Genomic DNA, 24,050 nt, shown 5'->3' with positions numbered 1-24,050 from the left:
TTTTTTTTGTCCCACTGTACGTACCAGTCAGTGAGTATGTGTCCAGAGTCAGAGTCCAGTAGTCAGACTGGACTATATACAGTATATACAGTTGAAGTCGGAAGTTTACATACACTGAGATTGGAGTCATTAAAACTTGTTTTTCAACCACTCCACAAATGTCTTGTTTAACAAACTATAGTTTTGGCAAGTCGGTTAGGACATCTACTTTGTGCATGACACAAGCAATTTTCACAACAAATGTTTACAGACAGATTATTTCACTTATTATTCAATGCATTACAATTCCAGTGGGTCAGAAGTTGACATATACTAAGATGACTGTGCCTTGAAGGTAGGGCTTGAAATACATACACACACACACACACACACACACACACACACACACACACACACACACACACACATACTTATATATGTACGTATGCATGCATACGATATGCATGTGAATGATTGATACATGAACAACTTCAATGCAAGTGTTTGGGTAATCTCTCAGATTCTCTCACCTTGCCCGTGGCTGGGCCATCAGACCCTCTGGTGGAGAAACTCTGTGACACATATCCTCGTATCCCAGACTGGTCCATCCTTCTCTGGCCACTGCTCGTCCCCCCTCGGACAGCAGCTTTCTCAGCTTCTGGTAATCCGGACGTTGCTTATACCCCATAACTTTGACATGGAGCATGAACCTGGTCAACTCATCTGAGAGGGAGCGGGGAAGAGGAGAGAGAAAGAGAAAAATTAACAATATGCTTCACAGTCCCACTCAGTGTCTCTTATCATGGATGTTTGATAAACAAGGGCTATAACTACCAATTAAACAGACACACCCCTGGTGACGTGTGTTTCAGTACACAGAAACAATCTGATGACTTTCACCTCTTACTGTAACACGTCCCGCTACCTAGAGTGTACACACAAGGTGGTGAGTGTGTATCACACTATATAATAGGGTTGATGCATGTCCTGAGCCTTATCTGTGGCGGCCAGCCGGGCCCTGCCTCTGGAGGAGTTGCAGAGAATCAGCTCAGTCAGACAGTTACCACCATATCACATCACACAGAGAAGTCACCTCATTGAGACGTGACCTCTCTTTACAGGACCAGAGATAACAGACAACAGAACACCCGAGTCTCTCTGGGATGGATCCTGGAGTTGTAGGAATGGATTTATAGGATGGGGTTTTGAAAGATTGATCAAGTGTTTCACTGACACCTGGGAAACTGGGGGGGGGCATATGTATTCACCCCCTTTGCTTTGAAGCCCTTAAATAAGATCTGGTGCAACCAATTACCTTCAGAAGTCACATAATTAGTTAAATAAAGTCTACCTGTGTGCAATCTAAGTGTCACATGATCTGTCACATGATCTCAGTATATATACACCTGTTCTGAAAGGCCCCAGAGTCTGCAACACCACTAAGCAAGGGGCACCACCAAGCAAGCGGCACCATGAAGACCAAGAAGCTCTCCAAACAGGTCAGGGACAAAGTTGTGGAGCAGTACCGATCAGGGTTGGTTACAAAAAATAATCTAGAACTTTAACATCCCACGGAGCACCATTAAATCCATTATTAAAAAAATTGAAAGAATATGGCACCACAACAAACCTGCCAAGAGAGGGCCGCCCACCAAAACTCACAGACCAGGCAAGGAGGGCATTAATCAGAGAGGAAACAAAGTACCAAAGATAACCCTGAAGGAGCTTCAATGCTACACAGCAGAGATTGGAGTATCTGTCCATAGGACCACTTTAAGCTGTACACTCCACAGAGCTGGGCTTTATGGGAGAGTGAACAGAAAGAAATAAGCAAACACGTTTGGTGTTTGCCAAAAGGCATGTGGGAGACTCCCCAAACATATGGAAGAATGTACTCTGGTCCAATGAGACTGAAATTGAGCTTTTTGGCCATCAAGGATAATGCTATGTCTGGCGCAAACCCAACACCTCTTATCACCCAGAGAAGACCATCCCCAGTGAAGCATGTTGGTGGCAGCATCATGCTGTGGGGATGTTTTCCAACGGCAGGGACTGGGAAACTGGTCAGAATTGAAGGAATGATGGATGGCGCTAAATACAGGGAAATTGTTGAGGTAAACCTGTTTCAGTCTTCCAGAGATTTGAGACTGGGACGGAAGTTCACCTTCCAGCAGGACACTGACCCTAAGCATACTGCTAAAGCAACACTCAAGTGGTTTATGCAGAAATATTTAAACGTGTTGGAATGGCCCAGACCTCAATCCAATTGAGATTCTGTGGTATGATTTAAAGACTGATGTACACCAGCGGAACCCATCCAACTTGAAGGAGCTGGAGCAGTTTTGCCTTGAAGAATGGGCAGAAATCCCAGTGGCTAGAAGTGCCAAGCTTATAGAGACAGACCCCAAGAGACTTGCAGCTGTAATCGCTGGAAAGGGGGGGGGGGGGGGTTGAATAGTTATGCACGCTCAAGTTTTCTGTTTTTTTGTCTTATTTCTTGTTTGTTTCACAATACAAAATATTTTGCATATTCAAAGTGGTAGGCATGTTGTGTAAATCAAATGGTACAGACCCACAAAAAGTATTCCAGGTTGTAAGGCAACAAAGTAGGAAAAATGCCAAGGTGGGTGAATAGTTTTGCAAGCCACTGTAGGCCTTCTCACTCACATGTGGAAGCTCCACCCACAGACAGCTGCTGCACCGAGCCAGGTAGATTACACATGAGTCTAGAAAGAGAAAGAAAAACAGGCATGAAATACAGAGGGAGAGAGGGGAAACAATGGTTTAATAGGGAGATGGAGGAGAAAGAACAAGAGAGAGGGGAGAGTGTTTGCTTAGTACCTGGTCTTGGCCTCCCAGGGCAGCGCCCAACACAGCCAGTGGAGCAAACAGAAGCCCAACACCTCCAGGTTCCCACATCTAGATGGAGTTTCTGAGAGGGGGAGAGAGAGATCCAAAAAGAGAGGGGCGAGAGGTAGTAGAAGATCAGAACCTTGTCTAGGAGGATGAAAACAGCTTTAATTGACAGGATGTGTTCAGAGGAAAAAACACAATATGAAAAAGAGAGGGTATGTTGATGACAGAGGCGTGTTTTGTTTTCGCAGCTGGTGTTAGTCTTTACATATTCTTTGATCTATGTCCTGCTCTGCAGACATAGGAAGAGACATTTGTGTGCTCAGCTAAAATGTTTGTAGCAACAAAAAGTATTTGGGTGCGGGGTTCAAAGCCCATATACTTAAAGAAAGACAAAACCTGCACTCACTGGAATATTCTTTATATTTTAATGTATTTTCTTAGATGCAGAGGTCAGAACATACGGACACGTTTCAGCGGAAGCCTTCGGCAACATGCTCCGCTGACAAACAGGGCTTTCTGAGCGGAGGGATGACTTTTTTGGTCAGATTACTTCCGTTCTGGCCCGTTCCAGGAAACTGGATCCTTGTGGCCTCTGACATGATCCAGATGCCCGCTGCATTACCTAAAAATACACTCACACACTTGATCCCTCTCTCAGGCAGTAAAACACACACACACAGATGTCTGAGCCAAAATCATTACCACATGTTACAGAAGTCGACTGGGTGCTGTGCACTGGGGAGTCATCTAAATACTGATGGCTAGGCTAGACATTAATCTCTGGACGTCATTGTAAACAATGCCTTCCATCTAGTTTGAATGAAGAAGTGGACAAACCCTGCACTGAGCCAGTGTCTTTATGAAAAACTGTGTTGAGTTCATCAATATGTCTGAAATGAGTCCATGTGAGGGGTCGAGCCCGGGGAGTTTTAGCAACTCAATACTGTAACGGCCTTGCATCTCTGGAGAAATTACCTATCGACTGGCTTCATCAGAGGAAGAAATCTTGAGCCAGATCCATGGATAGCATTGATCCCAGCCAGTGCTACAAGAGTGTCCTCCAGGCAGCAGCACCCAGCAGGCCAGCACTACTGGCTAGTATTGAGACGGACATTGCAGGTGTTGGTTGTTAGTTGGTTGGTGTTGTTGGTTGTAGTCAGTTGTTGGTTGGTTGTTGCCACTGCTGCCGCCTCTCTATTGCCTTCATTTCTGTGATTAAACCGATTGTTTAAATAATTTATTGGATGCATTATCTTAAGAGTGCAAGATGTTAAAGTACTTAAGTGCATAGGTCAGCATTCGAGTATATTTGTTGCTGCCACATCTAATCAAGCCATTGTTGTAAACAATTATATAAAGCCTCATTGATACTGAGAGCCAGTGACACCAGCACTCAAACTGCTCCATCTCCAAAAGCCACATAATAGATGAACAATTATAACTATGTTAAGCCTGCCTGTGTGAGTTCTTTGGACATATTGTCCCTGTTCACAATGGCATTCACTTTGCTGTTTGTTAGTGTATTTATGCATCTTTCCCTAACGAGGGGGGGGGGCATGATACACACAGCTCTCTCACACACACACACAATAGATGCACAGACCATGGTTTTTCAGTTAGGAAAATGTGACGCCCGGACAATGTGGCCAGGAAGATTTAATTACCAGCCATTTCAGAAATGTACCGGACAAATATGCATTGGGTGCATAAGAGTCCACCCACCGTGCTCAGAATGACAGAAATCACATTAAGATGATGCTAATGCATTTAAACAGAACACGCAACTCATGTAACGAAGCAGCCAATAAAACAAACATTTGCCAAAATGCAATTTGCAAGAAAACACCATTCTAAACACTACACATGGGAAAACGCCATTCTAAACACTACACATGGGAAAACGCCATTCTAAACTCTACACATGGGAAAACGCCATTCTAAACTCTACACATGAGAAAACACCATTCTAAACACTACACTTGGGAAAACCCCATTCTAAACTCTACACATGGGAATACGCCATTCTAAACTGCACACCTGATAACGGTTCCTTACGTGACAGACATGAAAATCTCTGTCAGAAATTTAGAAAGAGGGGGAATCTAAAGACGCAACACCTAGGATGGGCTGCTAATATGACTAGGATTGTGCCTTTGGCTTCTGGACAACAAAATAAAGTTGATATGAAAACCAACAGAACAGGGGAGAAATAGCATAGCAGTGGGTCAAATAGGGAAGTATATGAAAATACATTTGCCATAAATATATAATTACTCCTGCCTACACAGAATTAAATAAAATAATTTAAAATACTTCACCAGAAAGCATGACGTAGCCACAGAGGAATCGAGGATCATTAGCTTCTTTAAAAAAAAAATTGATGGTTTCAAATCACAAGCTCATGCCTATTTGGGAAGCATTCAATATGGCAGCGCGCATGTGTAACAGTATAGCTTCCATCCCTCTCCTCGCCCCTACCTGGTCTCGAACCAGGGACTCTCTGCACACATCGACAACAGCCACCCTCGAAGCATTGTTACCCATCGCTCCACAAAACCCACAGCCCTTGCAGAGCAAGGGGAAACAACTTCTTCAAGGTCTCAGAGTGAGTGACGTCACCAATTAAAACGCTATTAGCGCACCCCTCTAACTAGCTAGCCATTTCACATCGGTTACATGGCAATAGACCTAGTTGTTTATTGAGTTGCGGCTGTTGGTGAAAAGCATCTAAAATGTGTGTGAAGATAATGTGTCTTGAGTATAATTTAAAATGTTGAGACAAGAAGGGGAGAAGTGTGGCGAAGATATAGGCAAGTCTCTCCGGAATGTCTCAGCTCTCTCCTGCCAATTCTTGCACATTTAATTGTGTGAATTGTTTGCCCTTTAATTATTATTTTTATGATTCCCCATTACATACTTCACCAGAGTAAATATACCGTTAAATTAATGTAACCAAATGACAGGGATTATGTAAAACATGTATTAATTAGTAATTTACCGTTCTCATTATCGGAGTGGAAACTTTGTTTGCAAAGTTCACAATCTGCTACACTTGTGAGAAACAAGTTTTGGTTTATTTAATAACCATCATTTACGATATCCTCAATGTTTTCATTGTTTTTTGTTTGGAGTGCTCCACATGAGCAATGAGCATGTGTCTGGTTTCTCTGTCCTGATAATGTCGAGGGAGCATTTGAAAAATCTTTCCAACTGTCTCCCCCTCAATAATCACAAATCCTCAGTGTAAAAGAGCAATGGAACTTTTAGGCCTACCGCTGCATTGGCCTTTAGGCTATGAGTTCCATGCGTTCATTTCTTTAGCCGCCAATCTATCACGGTGTATCAATGTGTCCATATGGCAGAGGCTGGTGATCTTGCATTAGTTGACTTTTAACATTTAGATTGTTATCATTTTAATTGAATTTTTTATGATTAACCACATGACAATGATTTTGAGTAATGAAAACATTAATATTGAAATGAAGCTGTTCAGTGAACGGTAGAAATGGTAGGATCGGTAGAAATGGTAGGATAAATGATCAATTGTAAAGTTCCTCAAAATTGAAACTCAAGTGCCACCTATGAAGTCTTTATAAGAAAATTGCCTCCACGTTTCCATGGTCGGATTTTGCCAATAGGCTACTTTGAAGCAAGGTAAGACATGTCTCCTAATTTGAAATAAAACATTCAGGTTTCAAACAATTAAGTATGTTTTCAAAATGCATACTGCCTCCAGCTCTGATTATAAAGTGATGGGTGACGAGATGATAGCCTATTGCCTGCACTTGGATGGTGAATGGGAGCCTCGCTTCAATTACCAGTTGAGAAATACAAATAGTAGGTATTTTTAATCGTGCACCAAAACTGTTGTTAACATGTGATGGCATTTGGAAGTCTTGCAACGAATGGGCTTATAAAAGCATTTTACATTCCAGCAGCAACCAGCTGAGGAGCTGCAGGAGAAATCCTGCAAAAAAGGCTCTGCATGTGACAGTTGTGTTGGATAAATAAGATACATGGTGACTAATGAAAATACACACAGGCCAATTTAATTCCACTAAATTATGCAAATCGACCGATAAGCATGACAGTCAAATGTATTTACGTCAACTGGTATTTCCATCAATGAATAAAAGGCATGATCTCGCAATGGATATTTTTTTCTCCCGGTCATTTTGGTTGGCAAGTTTGATTTAATCGGCTTTTAATACATTTTGGGGGGCCAAAGGCCGGCAAGAGCCTGCTAACGGAAAACCTGGCACAGACACAATAAAAGCGTGCATGCATGCAAACGAGCAAACACACACACACACAGTTTAGAAGGTGAACCTCAGAGCCCTAAACACTCCAGGCTTGTCATAGAGGAGTTAGGTGACAATGTATTCAGATCTCCTAAAGCATGGTGCCACACTCTCAGTTGGAATGTCTGTGCTCCGAAGCATCCCGCACCAATAGGTGATAATTAGCTCAGAGTTCAGCGGTGCATCATTCTGTGTTCAACCTCCACCCTCGTCATGGCAACCTATCAACATCTACCCGGTGAGGTTGATGAGAGGTGAGATGGGAGGACAGGGTCTTGAGCAAAAAAAGTAGTCTTGCTCCTCGTCAAAATCTGCATGCATTTCAATTGCCATTTGACCCAAAGAAACTCAGAAATTGCCTTTACAACATAGAGGTCAAGTATGAGCAGCTATCATATACAATTTATCTGCCTGGGATAAAAAAAAAAGTGGTTTGTTTATCAACTGTAGTTAAAAAGGGGAAACTTTACCAAATTGCCTCTTGATTGACCAATTCCAATAGTTGTGTACTGTAGACCTAATGATAGAGTTAGATATATAAAAGGACTTATGAATGTCAATAGTGGTTAGAAGAAGATCACTGCATAAGCACATATTTTCATCTTATACTCTCTACCTACTTTGGTTTGTAGAAGATTCATGACCCCTGGGCCATAAAAGCAAAGGAATAATTCACCTGTACAACAGCTTCTACTGTTTAGGCCAGACCGAAGGGTTGGAATGAGGACCATATGCAACTGCTTGTATGTGACACGAGAACAAATTGTCCTAGGTGTGAGTGGGTGTACTTCAATATAAAACAACAGACCTGTGTTTGAACCAGTCCTTTGATTTAAGCGTCATTCCTTATCTAAACTCGTATTACATCAAATACACAATGAGAACAGCCATAGACGAACAACTGAGAACATGTTGAAGTAAGTTCTGCCTGCAACATATGGGCTTGTCTGGAACTGTGAAGTTCAATCACTGTTTTTTTTCAGCAGCGGTGGCGGTGGCCATGGTTTTAGAGAGACAAGATGTTGCCACATTAAAACTCATTTCCTGCAATTCTACAGATTTTGCCATGGGGCCAAGAAAACATTTTCAGTTTAAAAGCAAATTTCCTTAAATTATGCACATTTTGTCATGGCTTATGCCATGTTCTTATGCTTTCCAGTATATATTCTACATAATTTATACAGTTTATGGTTTAAGCCATTTAAGTTTACACTGAAAATGTTTTACCATCCCCAAAATGTTTTCTTCCAAAAAAACAGAGAAATACATTAAAAAAATATATACAATTTCTGAGTATTATTTTATTTTGTGGCTGTGTGCCTGTGTCGAATGTATATAGGCAAAACAATGATTACAATACATGGGCTCAACATCCACCTTTTCACTCAGAGAACATCCAACAGAAAAACACAAAGGAACCGCAGCAAGCCGAGAGGTTATCAGTGGCCAGTCCCAACCTCTCTCTCTCTCTCTCTCTCTAAAGTATATTAAAAAGGACATATTTGCCTTCATCAATATCGCTGCATGAACATCTTGTCTGTTTTGGTCCATATCGACAACATCGATAGAAACAGTGGCACGGCGATTAGGGAGTCCTTCCACACTCGTTCAGTGTATCGAACCTTAACGCCTTCCTCTGCTCTGAGCAAGCTGAGAGGTTATCAGTGGCCAGTCGCTCTCTAACCAAACATCAAAGCCTTAATTAATGGGGGATGAATACACAATGCAGGTTATGACTTTAGCTAATTAGGGAATTGTTAAATGGAGTCCGTGTCGGGGGAATGTGGGCCAGGGAGAATCAATGTCCAATAAAAAAGACCATGTATGCAATTTTCCAGCTAATGTGTTTCCGATAACTACTGTGGGAGATTTTAAAGCAAGGGACGAAGGGGGCTTCACTTTACATTATGCATTGATAAACACGTACTCCGCCAACTGAAAGATACAGTAATGCAGTTAGTACACAGCAAGATACATCCGTGCAAGATCATTGGCCATACAGTCAATTCAAGTGAACTCTACTGTTCACAAATCCATGTATGTTTACCCAGAAACCTTTCACACCACAATAGCTTTTTTTTTGTCACCTGAAACTATGAATGTTCATAACAATGAAATTACACTTTACCAACTCCATTTTGAGCATCTATGCTGGTGTACTCTACGGTTCCTTTGTGTCCCTTCTTTGGGTTTTCCTTGTTCTCCTTGTGCACTCCATCTGGGCTGTACCTGTAAGACAGGCCATTGTCAGCCAGGTACACATGTACAACAGATAATAAACAGACAGTATGTGTAGATAACTCACAAGTAGAAGCCTAACACAATGCTCAATATTAAGATAACTTGAAACGGTTGACTATGTATGTTTTGTACACAGTACAAGAAATGCCTTCAATACACATGCCTACTGTACTTAGACAGCGCTAGTGCTAACCTTGTTTGGGTCTGTGTGATCAAGCATTAGGTTGGCCTTCTTTACATCTGCATGGACATACTCATTGTCATGGATATACTCAAGGACATCCAGCTGTAGGAGGACAAGCAGTAGGTGAAATCCTTGTGATATGCAGCAATGGATGATGGAGAGGATAGTAGAGTACGAGTCTCACCAGGACACATCCTAGCTGTAGCACTGTGTGTTTCTTTAGCTTGTCACCATTTCTCTCACATACTTTCGAAAGGTCACTGCCCAGGCGGTCCATCGCCATGAACCTGTACCTGAACAGGGCAAAGGTCAAGGAGAAGGGGTAAAATAATCTCGAACACACTTCCCAACCCCAATGTGAGGGATTATTAACCAAGTACCATCATCATCATCATCATCAGGACCATGGTCAGTAGTACCTGGTTCTGTTGTGTTCTGCTAGTCCTGATCCCCAGTTTGCAGGGATCCCCAGGAAGTCCAGCTTCTTGCTCCCCTTCAACATCAGCACTGAAACAACAGCAGGAAAGAATTACGAGGGACAAAAATCAAACATGTATAATTGGGTCTTACATATACATTAAATATTTACAACATTTTCACAAGTGCAAAGTGTGCACCAATTGTCTTCTACAGGAATAGTGGACACAAAAAAAAGTTCAAAAACAGAACACTGTACATAGTTTCTCTTTGCCTTATTGTTTTATTCACTACTTGTTGCATTCATTATTTACCTTTGTTATTTTATTTTATGATGCTAGTGCTGAGCAGATATGGCCAAGTGCCAAATATACAATCCTAGGGGGACTGAGCCTTCGGTCTTAAAAGTTACACAACAAATTGGGAAGTGATGTGAATTGAATTCCTGCGGATTCAGGTTGACTCTGTCCGAACTGTTCGCAAAACCCCTGTGAAACAGACAGACAGGCAGACAGGCAGGCACACACACAGTGAACATGAGGCCTGTCTTGGAGTGGTGGCAGGCCTGACTGGCTCTCCACCAGACTGGCAGGTGGTCAGGGGCCCAGTGGAGGAGCAGGCATCATTATGTGTGATTGGGTCCCTCTCTATGAATTAGAACTCAAACAAGCAGGGACGGGGCTAACTGCCACTGAGGTGCATGTTTGCTTTGGCTTATTAATTACACCAGGCAGCAGTCTTCATGTCTATGGCCTCTTCATCAGCCAAGTACACTCTTGCTGCACTGGGCCTGGCTGCTCATATAAGAGGTAGCCTAAAACAGGTTGTTGTAACCAAACGGTGTGTAGTCTATGTGGGATAAAGGCTATGAATTCTTGACCATATGTCTGCTGCATCATTACGTTGAATGATTGAAGTGGTTGATACTCACTGTTCTCAGGTTTAGTTTCCCTCAGATGGAACTTGAGCTCAGAAAACAGAGGCCTATCCACATGGTAATCCTGCAGACACAATGAAATAAGAGGGTCAAATAAGAGGAGATATGGAAATAGCCTAGGCAGTCAATAGAAAAAAAAGACATGCTGAAAGCTGTTGCATGTGCTCCCTAAAACTTATAGGCTGTTTTATAAGCATAGACAGCCAGCAGTTGTCACTTTCCATATCCAACAAAACCCAGCGAGGAGAGCAAGCAAGAGAGAAATACAAAGTGAGAGAGCAACAGAGCCTAACATTAAATGATTGTGGTTAAGTCAAACTGTCATCATCTCTCAAGTATCGCTGACCAAATGACAATGCCTACACATAGGTGTTAATGCCTTGACTCACACAACACCATCAGCCATTCCTGTATTCACCACTTTAATTCGAAAATTAGAGTCCTCCCCAACAGGTGTGTCCACTTCCTGCGGAGCTGAAGGGAGAGAGGGAAGAAAGGAGAGAGAGAAAATGTAAGAGATGGAGAAAAGGAGGGAGAGAGATAGGGTGTAATAGAAAAAGGGGAGAGCAAAAGGGAGAGGGGAGAGAGAGACGAAGAAAAACAGGTAAACACAGAGATAAACACAGAGATGAATAAAACGCGATAAACATGACAGTAATTTCGAAGCAATCAGATGTACCCCAGTTTTTGTGGTCTGTTGGTGATGTGTTTACACCCAAAACACAAATCTGTGATTGCTGGTCATGCGTTTTGCTCCATAAATTGGGGTCACCACTCTTGTCACTCAAAGATGGGTGTGTGTGTGTGTGTGTGTGTCTGTGTGTGTGTCTGTGTTGGGGGAGGGAGGGGGGGAGGGGGGAGGGGGGGGGGGGTTGAGAATCAGTGATAACTTGATGGATTGACATACTAGTCTGGTTACCTACCTAGGTAGATCAATCCAAATCCTCCTTGACCAATTATTCTGCTAGGTCTCTATTGCTTCTTCTCTGTGTAAAACTGTCTGGTAGGGGTGCAGGCAATACTCACTTCCTGGGAGGGTCCATGGAGATAGCTAGCAAAAGCAACCTATTTTGCAGTTAACATTACAGAGAGTCAAGTAAATTGGCCACTAATAGTGGCAATAGTATGGATACAGAGTATTGACATGTGGTCAACAGATGCAGCTATAGCTACCTAACTAGCCTGCAAAGTATGAAGTGAGAAGAGAGGCCATAGACCTGAAAGAAAACTGGAAGTCAGTAAAATATGGAAATTTGCCAGCAGATTAGCCTAGCTACTTCAAGCTAACAGACCATCTCGACCAGTTGAGGCAGAAAGCAAGCATTTATTCTCGACCATATATTTAGCTAGGTTTAGAGCTACCGGTACTAGATAGGATCAATAAACGCATGTTGTGTCCAAAGTTAGCAAGCTAGATGGGTTGCTTTCCCCCAAGAAAAATCTACTCCATCTGGTTCTTCGACAGCTGCTGTCAAAACTGTTCGATTTCCTTAAACTTTGTCCCTCCCGCTGTGTGATAGGCCAAAAATCAACCAATGAAACCTAGGAAGTAATGGCTCTGGATATTCACCCACCAATGACTGCAACAGCAAGTTCCATATGACAGGTTTATATTACTTTCAGTCATCCTCAAACATCTGGCCCAGGGTGCTTTCAGTGGGTGCAACCATATGGGTGCAACATTATAGAAAGTTCTGGCAAAACTGTGTAGAACAGAAACACTGTCATTTAGATTAGGCCAGGGAACTGTATCAATTTGAGTGATTTGTAAGAAAGAGCAACACGGTGGGTTCGGCCTATTACGTTTGATACTTTGGGGACTAGGCATTGACTTGGACTCGGGGGGACTTCATGAGGGCCGAGCTCTTCCCAAGTCCGGAGAATCATATTACTTTGGGTTCCAGCTAATCGGCCCAGTCCACTTCAGCATATCTGGCCTGAAACCTTTCAGAAGTTGGGTTATATGAGGTTTTTATTCGGCATGTGTATTGTATTTCATAAAAACAAAATAGTGAAACATTTATAATTTGGCACATCTATATGTTATAATTTTTAGATAAACCTAACCTAAATACATTCAAATAATTTATTAAAATACAATGTTTTGCAATGAAGGTCTACAGTAGTGTCACGCCTTTACCTTAGAGAGCCTTCTCATGTCTCTATTTGTTTGGTCAGGGTGTGATTTGGGTGGGCTTTCTATGTTCTTTATTTCTTTGTTTCTGGCCGAGTGTGGTTCCCAATCAGAGGCAGCTGTCTATCGTTGTCTCTGATTGGGGAGCATACTTAGGCAGGCCTTTTTCCCACCTGTGATTGTGGGTAGTTAATAATCTGAGACAGCGCTCAGAAAAATAATCAAATTAGCCGCCATGTTGGAATCAACAGAAACCAGAAATGACATGATAAACATTCCCTTACCTTTGATGATCTTCATCAGAATGCACTCCCAGGAATCCCAGTTCCACAATGAATGCTTGATTTGTTCGATAATGTCTGTTATTTATGTCCAAGTAGCTACTTTTGTTAGCGTTAGGTACACATATCCAAACGCTAGTGCATTACTTCGGACAAAAACTTTGAAAAGTTATATTACAGGTCGAAGAAACATTTCAACCTAAGTATAGAATCAATCATTAGGATGTTTTTATCAAAAAATCTTCAATAAAGTTCCAACCGTAGAATTCCTTTGTGTCTAGAGGAGCAAGTCGATATCATGTGGAATGCGCATGACCAGGAAATGGCTCTCTGCCAGTAACCTGACTCATTCAGCTCTTATTCAGTCCTACAACACAGTGGAAGCCTCATTCAAGTTTCTAAAGACAGTTGACATCCAGTGCAAGCCCTAGGAAGTGCAACTTCATCCATATCCAACTGTGAATTCAATAAGGCCTGAGTTGAAAATCGACCAACCTCAGATTTCTCACTTCCTATCTGGATGTCTTCTCAGGTTTTTGCCTGCCATATGAGTTCTGTTATACTCACAGACGTCATTCAAACAGTTTTAGAAACTTCAGAGTGTTTCCTATCCAATACTAATAATAACATGCATATATTAGCAACTGAGACTGAGGAGCAGGCCGTTTATTCTGGGCACCTCTGGGCACCTTTCATCCAAGCTACTCAATACTGCCCCTGCAGCCATAAAAAGTTTTAACACTGTCTCCTACTTCCACCATCGTGCACCAAATGCTCAAAATGTAAATCTGAAGGCTGGCAACCTGATCCAGAGATGGTGTGGGTGGACATTAAATGTTAACTGTTGAATGTGTGTAGACTTTCACTAGGCACTGTAAACCCATTGATTCTTGAAGATAATAAGATATACATGTTTGTTGAGCTTGTTGAACTGTTCTTCCGCATCAGAACCTAACATAGGCCTGTTTAACTAATAATAACATGCATATATTAGCAACTGAGACTGAGGAGCAGGCCGTTTATTCTGGGCACCTCTGGGCACCTTTCATCCAAGCTACTCAATACTGCCCCTGCAGCCATAAAAAGTTTTAACACTGTCTCCTACTTCCACCATCGTGCACCAAATGCTCAAAATGTAAATCTGAAGGCTGGCAACCTGATCCAGAGATGGTGTGGGTGGACATTAAATGTTAACTGTTGAATGTGTGTAGACTTTCACTAGGCACTGTAAACCCATTGATTCTTGAAGATAATAAGATATACATGTTTGTTGAGCTTGTTGAACTGTTCTTCCCCATCAGAACCTAACATAGGCCTGTTTAACTGAAAACAAAAAATGTATAGCCTCAACACATGATTACCCTAAACCATACCCTAAACCATAACCGTTACCTTAACCTTACACATATCCAAATCCCTTACCTAACCTTAACCATTTTAAATGTCAACTTCAATGGAGTAGGGACATCCATACATAGCATGACAATAAATCAAAGACAATTGATATTTTCAGAGGGACATTGATCCGAGGCCTTTGCAGCCCGCGGGCTGCCAGTTGCCCATCCCTGACCTAGAGTCCTGATTTTCTTTGCATAGGCCCCTCTTCTCACAAGGAACAAATTTGCCTCAAGGACCCACAAGGTCTACCATGATGGATTTTCCGCCGATCTGGATGGAACTTGAAATGGCATCCATTTTTTATTTAACCTTTATTTAACCAGGCAAGTTATTTAAGAACAAATTCTTATTTACAATGACGGCCTACCGGGGAACAGTGCCTTGTTACAGTGACTTGCGAAAGTATTCGGCCCCCTTGAACTTTGCGACCTTTTGCCACATTTCAGGCTTCAAACATAAAGATATAAAACTGTATTTTTTTGTGAAGAATCAACAACAAGTGGGACACAATCATGAAGTGGACCGACATTTATTGGATATTTCAAACTTTTTTAACAAATCAAAAACTGAAAAATTGGGCGTGCAAAATTAAAATATTACTTAAAAAGGATTCTTAAAGAATTTAATTTGAATTCTAATGACATTTTTTGATCACAGAAACATTTAGAAAATATGGAAAAATGTATGAATAATGAAATGTTAATTATATAAAGCCGCCCGTGTAATCATCTGCCAGATAGTAGCCACAATCGGTCCGAGCCACAAGTAATACATTTGGGTCAGTTAACTCACACCAGAATTGTAGCCGTGTGCACTTGATCGATGTCTACTGTAGTGGCCACTATAATAGAGCAAAAATAGAATGCCTGTTTGTTTCATTTCCCAAGTGCAATATGTAGATGTGTGTGGTCACAAGCGTTCTATTATAAAGGCTGTCATAGCTAACTGCAATATTAGTGTATTGTTTTTTCTGAAAACTTGAGTGTCATTTGCAGTAAAGTCCAGGCAACAAATAACATTGGATTGCTTTCTTTACATTTTTTAGCTGTGAGTTGGGTTCACATTAACCACATTTTTATTTTACACACAGAGACTGATCATGTAGATCATATTAGTTGCTGTTTAATTAGTTAAAACCTGCATTTCCCCCTAGAGGGCATTTTTTGTATATTTCAGTGCAAAAAAAGTGTAACCTTTAGGGACCTTGAACAGTATGCATCCCTGAGGCTACATCAAGTAGGCCTAACCACAAACTCTTCCTGAATTTTGGGTGAGTACAACATAGTGACACATCTGGTGGCACAGACTGAGCAGGAGCAATAAGAATATAACAATATCTCACTGTAATCTCAAGTTTTAGAAGTAGGCCTTTAGAATTGGATTTAAAAGTACAGTGTGACTAAAACAATTGCCAAGACCTTTTCGACTCATGGGACTCATGTAGGACTACAGGCAGAGACTGTGAATACAAGCTAAACTTTTGGCACTGAATAGATGCACAAAGATGTATAAAACGTAGTGCCGCCAGGTGTCTCTGGCCTAATCAAAATGACCCAATGGAAGAACAATAAGCTCAATCCGTTTTTGTCAGTTACAACCTTTTTGCTTGTCAGGCTCTAACCTTGCTCCAAGCCTGTCGGCTCCCATAATGCCCCAGGCTTTATCTTAGAGACCCTGATGTTGTTCCAGCATGGTTTGTATAACAGCCAGTAATCAATAATCATTATCGTACGGCTTTATTCAGTAAATATTTGCTTTCAATCTATTTATAAAGAAATTGAAGAAACCCCCAGTTTCGTTTAGTTTACACACAGATCAATAGGCAGTTGTTTTTTGGACTGCAGTCTGGCGGTCTCTGAGATGTAGCACAGCTTGAACACAGTTTTGCTTTACAACATGTCTTGGTCAATATTATGCTTCCAAAATGTACTAGGAGTGGTTTAACGTGCAGAGCACTTGACGGCGAAGACGTCTCCAGCACTTTCCGCTCTCAGCCTGGGTTGTTTTATTTAGAGCAGAGCAAAACTGCAGTTTCTTCCCATTGGCACGCACCTGCAGCGAGGCTATCGATCGGTGGGCACCCGTAGGGCCTAATTTAAGACTCAAGGACTCTGCTAAAGAACATCAAGAGCTGAGCACTGAGAGGGCGGGAGGAAAAAGGAAGAAAAATATACTTTAGAGGAAAATGGGAACTCAATGCATTTGCTGCTGCATATGGAAGATCAATGGATAAAAGAGTTTGTATCCAACTAGAACTCAGACTATTTGCTTGAGTGTAGGCCTACTGTATATTAATGACCATCTAATGATTAGGTTCTATATAATTGGCAGAGAGCCCTTGGTGTTGCATAATCTGTCGGGTTCTCTGTTATTCTATTGCAAATCAAGTTTAGTTTTTACTACAATTTCTACAGAAAACATCTACAGCCTACTCATCTGCACTCTCATCTCTGATGGCCTGCTGTTTCTCTGAAGTTAGTCTATCTAGGTCGCCTTACTCATGCAGACCAGTGCGGTTCACAGCAACATCACTTTAGTTCTGACTTTCTAGAGGAGGACAAGGGGATTAATCTCTGAAAGTCACGGACATTAACGCAGAGATCCCCTAATCTCTGGCTAGCCTGGTTTAGCTGTCTCCCTCCTCTGCCCTCAGCTCTGTTTCCTCTCCCCTCACCCAGGGTAATTGCTCTGTGAGCTCCGAGGGGCCAACCAAGTGCCACCGGGCACCTCTCCCCAGCTCTCATAGTGTGGGCACGGTGACACCAATCTGCGGAAGGCCGTGACTCCATTTTGTGCAACTGGCCCTAGTGATGGAAATGGCATAGTTGTTATAATTAGGCAGAGCAGACTCTGGGTATTGCAGTGGTGATCCACCCCAGCCCAAGTCCATATGGTGGGAAATAGATAATGAGGTAGTTAATGTGCTGTGTCCATCAGGAAGAAATATTCAATATGTACGGCCGGCCATCAGGCTGGCTAGAGAGTTTTCTGTTCCTTTTCTCTGTCCATCGTGATATGAGTTTGTGCTGTAGAGCGAGCATCACCTCCATCATGTGACAGGGGAGGTTTTCATTCTAGCCATCTAGCTATAACTCTCTAACTCTATGTTCATCTCACTATTTTTATTCAACATGCATGTGTGTGTGTGAGTGTGAGACTGTGTGTCTGTGTGTGTGTGAGTGTGAGACTGTGTGTCTGTGTGTGTGTGAGTGTGAGACTGTGTGTCTGTGTGTGTGTGTGAGTGTGAGACTGTGTGTCTGTGTGTGTGTGAGTGTGAGACTGTGGGTCTATGACCCAAAATATGATGTACTATCTGACTCCCTTATTAGATGATCTAAGATGAGGCCGTACTGGATGGCTGCCGTTTTGCAATCTCCGGCCCAACTTTGCTATTTTGTCATAATTTTTTTGTTTATTGTTGTCTATTTTCACGTAATGTATCTGCTATTATGTCTTACAACTGACAAGAACTCTTGAACATCAGATTCCGGCTTCTACTTCGACTCATCTGCCCTGGGCCCTCTCTGTAATTCCAACCCAATCTTCGTGCTACCCAAGAGGAAACACCGGCGTTACAGAGGCAAAAGAGGGGGGATCCTGGTGAGATTAAGGCGAAGGGAAAACCGTCCAGCTCTTCCCTCCATTCTACTGGTGAATGTACAAACAGGAAACCCTACACCCAGAGTCTGCCTTTCTGATTGCTGGCTATTTTAATTTGCCGTCACTAAGATATGTGATGCCCAAATTCAATCAACACGTCACCAACTCCACTAGGGGCGATAAAGACCACTGCTATTCTACCCACAGGCAGGCATACAAGGCCCTCCCTCATCCACCATTCAAGTTAGGTCATGACTCCGTACTCTTGCTTCCTGTTTACAAGCAGAAACTGAAACAGGAAGTAACCACAATTCGCTCCATTGAGAAATGGTCACCAGAATCAGAGGGTATGCTTCAGAACTGCTTGCGCTGAGTGGAATATGTTTTGAGACTCTGCCAATAACGTTGACGAGCTTACCACCTCCGTCACTGGCTTCATTAGAAAATGCATCGGCGACGTTGTACCCATGGTGAGGGTTCCCTAGACCCACTCCAATTTGCTTACCACCCGAACAGATCCATAGATGGGCGCAATCTCAATTGCTCTCCACACTGACCTCATCCACTTAGATAATAGGAATACCTATGTGAGAATGCTGTTCATTGACTACAGCTCAGCATTCAACACCATTATCCCCTCCAAGCTTGTCACCAAGCTTAGGACTCTGAACAACTCCCTCTGCAACAGGACTTCCTGGCGGCTGAACCCAGGTGGTGAGGGTAGGCAACATCACCTCCCCTATACTTTTAACACAGGGGCCCAACAGGGGTGTGTACTTAGTTCTTTCCTGTACTCCCTGTTCACCCATGACTTTGTGGCCACGCACGTCTCCTGCACCATTATCAAGCTCCCTGATAACATGACGGTGGTAGGCCTGAACACCGGCGACGATGACTCAGCCTACAGGGAGGAGGTCAGTGAGATGGCAGTGTGGTGCCGGAGCAACAACCTCTCCCTCAACATCCGCAAGACCAAGGAGCTGATCGTGGACTACAAGAAATAGGGGGTGCGTGCACACCTCCGTCCACATCGACGGTGCGGCAGTGGAGCAGTCACATACACTGTCACTTCAACACACAAACAAACCCTCCCTCCATTTGCTCACTCATTCACTCACTCACTCATTCACACATAATATGCACATACCTGTATGTTTATACTGACTCTACACACCCACACACCCACTCACATGTAAGCTGCTGCTACTCTGTTTATCTTATATCCTGTTGCCTAGTCATCTTACTCCTATACCTATCTACCTCCATTACTGCAGTATGCCTGCACAAACTTTTTTTGAATGAATTTCCTGTGAATAGTATGCTTACTTACTTGCTTTATTGTGTATTTCATACTTCTTATTCTTATTTCTCATGTGTTTTTTTCTAGTAATACATTATTATTGATTATTGCATTGTTGGGTTTTGAGTTTGCCAGAAAAGCATATCACTATACTTGTGCATGTGACATGAAAACGTGAAACTTATTTGAAGGCTATAGGCCCATAATCAATATCCAGTGGGTATAGCCAAGGTTGTGATCCTTGAAATACTATGCACATGTCTAGGTTTACTGTTAAACAATTATTGAGAGGCTATGGAAAAAATAGCTATTGTCTTGAAATCATTGTCCTAGCTTTAAATTATTGAGTTAACCTTAGCTCAGAGATGCACAGTTAGAGAACGAACAAACTCTATTTGCTATGTAGAGTGCATTCGGAAATTATTCAAACCCCTTGACTTTTTCCACATTTTGTTATGTTACAGGCGTATTTTAAAATTGATTAAATCTTTTTTCCCTCATCAATTTACACCAAATTGCCCAATAATGACAAAGCAAAATCAGGTTTTTAGATTTTCTTTCAAATGTATTAAAAATAAAGAACTTAAATATCACATTTACATAAGTATTCAGACCCTTTACTCAGTACTTTGTTGAAGCGCCTTTGGCAGTGATTACAGCCTCAAGCCTTCTTGGGTATGATGCTACAAGCTTGGCACACCTGTATTTGGGAGAGTTCCTCCCATTATTTTCTGCAGATCCTCTCAAGCTATGTCAGCTTTGATGGGGAGAGTCATTGCACAGCTATTTTCAGGCCTCTACAGAGATGTTCGATCAGGTTCTAGGCTGGGCTATGGCTGGGCCACTCAAGGACATTCAGAGACTAGTCCCGAAGCCACTCCTGCATTGTCTTGGCTGAAGTCCTGACCACTCTGGAGCAGGTTTTCATCAAGGATCTCTCTGTACATTGCGCCGTTCATCTTTCCATCAATCCTGACTAGTCTCTCAGTCCATTCCTCTGAAAAACATCCCCACAGCATGATGCTGCCACCAACATGCTTAGGGATGGTGCCAGGTTTCTTCCAGGCGTGAAGCTTGGCATTCAAGCCAAAGTGTTCAATCTCTGTTTAATTAGACCAGAGCATCTAGTTTTTCATGGTCTGAGTCCTTTAGGTGCCTTTTGGCAAACTCCAAGAGGAGTGACATATGCCTTTTACTGAGGAGTGGCTTCCGTCTGGCCACTCTAACATACTGCAAAGGCCTGATTTGTGGAGTGCTGCAGAGATGGTTGTCCTTCTGAAAGGTTCTCCTATCTTCACAGGGGAACTCTGGAGCTCTGTCAGAGTGACCATTAGGTTCTTGGTCACGTCCCTGACCAAGCTTGGCCAGCTGGTCAGCTCTAGGAAGAGTCTTGGTGGTTCCATACTTCTTCCATTTAAGAATGATGGAAGCCACTTTGTTCTTGGTGACCTTCAATGCTGCAGAAATGTTTTTGTACTCTTCCCCTGATCTGTGAATCTACACAATCCTGTCTTGTCACCTCCATGGACAATTCCTTCGACCTCATGGCTTGGCTTTAGCTCTGACATGCACTGTCAACTGTGGGACTTCATGTAGCCTGGTGTGTGCCTTTCCAGATCATGTCCAATCGAATTTACCACAGGTGGACTCCAATCAAGTTGTAGAAACATCTCCAGGATGATCAACGGAAACAGGATGCACCTGAGCTCAATTTTGAGTCTCACAGCAAAATGTCTGAATACAAACGTTTTTTTCATTTTGAATGCATTTGCAAAAATGTTAAAAAAACATTTTTGCTTTGTCATTACGGTGTATGGTGTGTAGATTGATGAGAGAAAAAAAACATTCAATCCATTTTAGAGTCAGTCAGTAAGGTAACAAAATATGGAAAAAGTCAAAGGGTCTGAATACTTCCCGACTGCTCTGTATATTGTGAATAACATTTACCATTAGACATTTCACCAAATAATAATTCAAGGAATATTACTCAGAAATGTGAGGGCTACGGTTCGTTTCCATTTAAAAGTAAGGGGTTCAGGTTAGGGGTAGAGGTTAAGGTAACGTTCAAAGTAGTTAAAAAGTAGTAGTTGCAAAGTTGCTTATTATGTAAAGTTATCCATCGTGTGATTCGAACCTGCAACATTTGGGTTGTTAGACCTTCGCGTTATACGCCAACCCATCTACCTCGTATTGTTTCTGTCTTAGTAACCTACTGCCTTTATCTGTGATTGAAATGCACGGTATACAAAATTGTGTGGTGGACATAAAAATGATTTGTGATAGTGGGTTGTGTCATTTCAAATTAACATAATACAAATCTAATGGCCAGTAATGAGAAGCAGTTTCTCCATTATGGAGAGTGGCCCTGTGTGCGTGCGGTTGTATGTGTGTGATGTGATGCTAATAAAGCCTGCTTTCTGCTCCAGGGAGCAAGCACTGACCAAGATTCAGATTAGGCCTTAATGGCTCTTAGGCCTGGAGCCAAATTGAAACGTAAAACCTCAACCCAAACATAATTTAGCCCTATATGTCTGCCCTCTTGATGTGGCCCTGAATGTGGATATTGGAGATGTTAAGTTGTTGGACTGTAATTTACTTCTAAAGATAAATTCTAAAGATCCACTCAATTTATTGGTCATCTCACCATGTGACATACTGCACTGGCTTTGAATAGTCCCTGCAATATGCAACTTTTCAGGGAAGTGAGGAACCAATACACACAGTCAGTTAGGAAAGCAAAGGCTAGCTTTTTGAAAAAGAAATTTGCATCCTGCAGCACTAATTCCCAAAACTTTTGGGACACTGCAAAGTCCATGAAGAAAAAAAGTACCTCGTCCCAGCTGCCCACTGCACTGAGACTAGGAAACGCTGTCACCACTGATAAATCCACTAGTCTGTTCAACCTCTCTTTCGTATCGTCTGAGATTTCTAAAGATTGGAAAGTGGCTGCGGTCATCCCCTCTTCAAAGGGGCAGACACTCTAGACCCAAACTGTTACAGACCTATATCCATCCTGCCCTGTCTTTCTAAAGTCTTGAAAGCCAAGTGAACAAACAGATCACCGGTCATTTCGAATCCCACCGTACCCACTCCGCTATGCACTCTAGTTTCCGAGCTGGTCACGGGTGCACTTCAGCCCCGATCAAGGTCTAATTGATATCATAACCACCATCGATAAAAGACAGTACTGTGCAGCCATCTTCATCAACCTGGCCAAGGCTTTCGACTCTGTCAATCACCATATTCTTATAGACAGACTCAACAGCCTTGGTTTCTCTAATGACTGCCTCGCCTGCTTCACTAACTACTTTTCAGATAGAGTTCAGAGTGTCAAATCGGAGGGCCTGTTGTCCGGACCTCTGGCATTTTCTTAGGGGGTGCCAAAGGGTTCAATTCTTAGGCCGACTCTGTAAACTCTCCTTCCAGACTGACATTAAGCATCTCCAATCCAAAGTTAAATCTAGAATTAGCTTCATATTATGCAACAAATCCTCCTTCACACGTGCTGCCAAACTTACCCTCGTAAAACTGACTATCCTACCGATCCTTGACTTCAGCGATGTCATTTACAAAATAGCCTCCAACACTCTACTTAGTAAATTGGATGCAGTCTATCACAGTGCCATCCGTTTTGTCACCAAAGCCCCATATACTACCCAGCACTGCGACCTGTATGCTCTCGTTGGCTGGTCCTCACTACATATTCGTCGCCAAACCCACTGGCTCCAGGTCATCTATAAGTCTTTGCTAGGTAAAGCTCTGCCTTATCTCAACTCACTGGTCACCATAGCAACACCCACACATAGCAAGTACTCCAGCAGGTATATTTCACTGGTCATCCCCAAAGCCAACACCCCCTTTGGCAGCCTTTCCTTTCAGTCCTCTGCTGCCAATGACTGGAACAAATTGCGAAATTCACTGAAGTTGTCAGAGCAATTTACTCACTAACTTTAAGCATCAGCTGTCAGAGCAGCTCACTGATCGCTGCAGCTGTACACAGCCCATCTGTAAATAGCCCATCCAACCAACTACCTACCTCATCCCATATTTGTTTTTGTTTTTGTTTTTCTGTTATTTTGCACACCAGTATTTCTACCTGCACATCTCCATCTGCACATATATCAGTCCAGTGTAAATTGCCAAATTGTAATTACTTCACCACTATTGGCCGATTTGTTGCATTACCTCCTTACTTCATTTGCACACACTGTATACAGATTTTTCTATTGTGTTATCGACTGTATGTTTGTTTACTCCATGTGTAACTCTGTGTTGTTTTTGTCGCACTGCTTTGCTTTCTCTTGGCCAGGTCGCAGTTGTAAATGAGAACTTGTTCTCAACTGGCCTACCTGGTTAAATAAAGGTGAAATAAAATGTTTTAAAAACAATGTAATCTCCAGGATAACAATGAGACTGAAGTTA

At 42.3% G+C, this 24,050-nt stretch overlaps 1 pseudogene; it reads right to left on the bottom strand.

Annotated features, from left to right (window-relative positions):
- Positions 1-505: 505 nt before the first annotated feature.
- LOC110503090 (serine/threonine-protein kinase VRK1-like) lies at positions 506-14,091 on the bottom strand (annotated as a pseudogene).
- Positions 14,092-24,050: the final 9,959 nt, after the last annotated feature.

The sequence above is a fragment of the Oncorhynchus mykiss genome, chromosome 23, assembly GCF_057628025.1.
Source record: "Oncorhynchus mykiss isolate SJ-2025 chromosome 23, ASM5762802v1, whole genome shotgun sequence".
In the NCBI taxonomy this organism is placed as follows: domain Eukaryota; kingdom Metazoa; phylum Chordata; class Actinopteri; order Salmoniformes; family Salmonidae; genus Oncorhynchus; species Oncorhynchus mykiss.
The sequence above is the reverse complement of the archived record's forward strand: the minus strand, read 5'-3'. Positions and strand labels throughout refer to the sequence as shown.